The sequence below is a fragment of the Martes martes genome (genome assembly GCF_963455335.1).
Source record: "Martes martes genome assembly, chromosome: 4".
NCBI classification, from domain to species: Eukaryota; Metazoa; Chordata; class Mammalia; order Carnivora; family Mustelidae; genus Martes; species Martes martes.
In genome coordinates, this window is record NC_137891.1 from 103525625 (window position 1) to 103528765 (window position 3141).

At 39.9% G+C, this 3141-nt stretch overlaps 1 pseudogene across 1 annotated transcript; it reads right to left on the reverse strand.

Annotated features, from left to right (window-relative positions):
- Positions 1 to 1555: 1555 nt before the first annotated feature.
- Positions 1556 to 2467, reverse strand: LOC308342413 (pre-mRNA-splicing regulator WTAP-like; annotated as a pseudogene). Its single transcript has 2 exons — positions 2051 to 2467; positions 1556 to 1616 (listed from the first exon to the last, which is right to left on the reverse strand). The product of its transcript is annotated as a pre-mRNA-splicing regulator WTAP-like (transcript).
- Positions 2468 to 3141: the final 674 nt, after the last annotated feature.

Sequence of the window (3141 nt, forward strand, 5' to 3'; positions counted from 1 at the left end):
TGTATTCTATTCATATACAGGATTATGTTGATTGATTTTTTTTTTAAGATTTTATTTATTCACTTGACAGTCAGAAATCACAAGTAGGCAGAGAAGCAGGCAGAGAGAGAGAGAGGAGGAAGCAGGCTCCCTGCTGAGCAGAGAGCCCGACATGGGGCTCGATCCCAAGACCCTGGGATCATGACCCGAGCTGAAGGCAGAGGCTTTAACCCGCTGAGCCACCCAGGCGCCCCTTGATTGATTTTTTTAATCTTAAATCTACCTTATATTTCTGGGATATACTCTACTTAATGATGGTGTACAATCCTTTTCATACTTTGCTGGATTCAGTCTGTCAGCATTTTACTGATGATATTCTGCACTTATAATCATAAGGGCTATTGCTTTGTAGTTTTCTTGTAATATTTTTTCAAGGCACATTTAATTGAATATCAAGAGTGGCTACGTTGGGTAAGCATCTGCCTTTGACTCAGGTCCTGGGATTGAGCCCTGTGAGGTTTGGCTCCCTGCTCAGAGGGGAGTCTGCTTCTCCCACTGTCCCTCCCCCTGCTCATGCTCTATCTCTCTCTCTCAAATATATATATATATATATATATATATATATATATTTATAAATAAATATATATTTATTTATTTAAGAGTGCAATACAAGGGTGCATGGGTGGCTCAGTTGGTCAAGTGACTGCCTTCAGCTCAGGTCACGATCACCGAGTTCTGGGATTGAGTCCCGCATCGCGCCCCCAGCTCCGCGGGAAGTCTGCTTCTCCCTCTAATCTTCTCGCCTCTCGTGCTCTCTCTCACTCTCTCTCTCAAATAAATAAAATATTAAAAAAAAAGAAGAGTGCAATACAGAAGGCCCAAATACAATGAAGGAAACCCATTCTCCTGTTAATACCAACAACAGTGCTCTTTCAAAATGTACCTACTGAATGGAATGGGAACTTAATTTCACTACTGAAAAAAATAATGCAGCGAGTTTCATCACAACCAATATCCTTATATAGTCTAGTAGTGAAATGAATGTTTATAATGCTTCCAAAAGTTTCAACCTGAAGGTTTGATACCATACCTTTATGTCCTTGATAAGATCATCTACAGCCTTGATAAGATCATTCAAAGAACAAACCATTGATTAAAACCACATGGATTTAAGGCTCAGTAAAGTTATATAAAGCCTCAAACTAGATGGCTAAATATATGAACTACTTGCACTAACATCTATTATTTGACTCATGACTATTAAATTGGTTCTTAGCAAATAAACATTTCTAAGGCAAAATTCATCTCATTTGAGTTTTGACCGAGAAGTTCAACAACAATCACAGTCTTATTGGCAACACTGATATACAGTGTCTCTAAGTCACTACACTCAAGGTTAAGAGTGATGCAAATCCCATTTTTACATTTTACTGGAATTTTACCTGTTCAGTTCATGATATTAAATCTCTAGGTTTTCATTCCTCCAAACTGAAGACACAGTGTGCCACAGACTTGAGATTTCCCTTTTTCCCTCTCTTTTCCTCAAACAAAAACATTTCTCAAGTGTCTAAAAGTTTTAGAACAGAAAATTTTCAGAGTTGGCCACTTCTTTGGAATAGTCCCATGCCATCAGGCCTCAGAAGTAAGGTGGTGGGGGGAGAGAAAAAAGCTAAAACAAAAGTTTCCTTTGGTAAATTTTACATTAACCATTACAAGCTGGATAGTATAAAAATGAGATGCTTTTTGGCTCAAAAAGTCTGAGTTTGGGGTGCCTGTGTGATCACTGGGTTAAGTCTCTGCCTTTGGATCAGGTCATGATCCTAGGTTCTTGGGATTGAGCCCCACATCGGGCTCTCTGCTCTGCAGGGAGCCTGCTTCCCCCTCTCTCTCTGCCTGCCTCTCTGCCTGCTTATGATCTCTCTCTCTCTGTGAAGTAAATAAAAAATCTTAAAAAAAAATTAAAATAAAAGAAAATCTGGGTTTTGGTGTGGAAACCAGTCTGTGGCTGTTCCAAGCTTTCTCCTACTGGAACTATCAGGGAAGTCTTAAATGGGGAGTATGATTCGTTTACCTGTCAGGTGGAAACATCCAGGCACTCAATTCATTTGGGGTTTGTTCCTATTTGTCTTTAGCCTATTATAGTTCATCTTTCATTTTTAGGAAAAAACAAGTTGATCACTGGGTCTACCATTGTAGATCTCAGTTGGGCAACACTAGGCTGCTGGACTTGCTTGAGGTACTTAATTTGAGTGACACACTCTTTCGTCTCTTGCTCCTTGGTTGCTAGTGGCATTACAAGGATGTTTTCCCTTTGAGCAGAATCTTGTTGCTTTAGTGTTTCTTCAGACTCCTTTAAGCCAGTCACCTCATTCGAATTGGACATATGCTTCACGTTGTTTCCATCTTTGAAAAACTCATCACGTGCTATAACTTTGAAGTCTGTTTTACTCAGTGGAAACTTTTTGGGAAGAGGCTTCTCTTTGGTCATTTTGAAACCTTTTCAGAGGGAGGCCACCACCCACTCCCATAGGTGAAGGCCACACAGCTGGATCACTGACCTGGCCTCCAGAGCAGCCACCACCACCCAACACTCCTCCTCTTCCTACTACGACAGCCGTGCACTTTCCTTTATTTGTGGTCTCACTGCCACAAAATGATGCTTGTACTTTTCTTGTAATATGTTTGTCTGATTTTCATATCATAGTAATAGTGACCACATAGAATAAGTTGAGAAGTGTAATCTATTTTTTGGAAGAGTTTGTGAAGGATCCTTATTAAGTCTTTCAAAAAATGTTTGGAGGAATTTATTAGTGAAGTCATTTGGGCCTGGACTTCTTTTTCTCTCTCTACCTCTCCTCTTTGGTTCTTTCTCTCTCTCTTTTTCTAGTTGAAACTCTTTTGTTTTTATAGATCTATTCAAATTATTTAGAGAAAGAAGAGAGGGGTTTGAATTACTCCAAATTAAAGCCCTTATAGACTGCTATCTTAATGAAGATTAGTAATTTCTCTTGGATAACTGATTTTTATTTTGTTTTGTGGGTTTAGTTAAATAAAAGATTTCTGGGGCACCTGGGTGGCTCAGCTGTTAAGTGGCTGCCTTCAGCTCAGGTCATGATCCCAGGGTCCTGGGATCGAGCCCCACATCTGGCTCCCTGCTCGGTT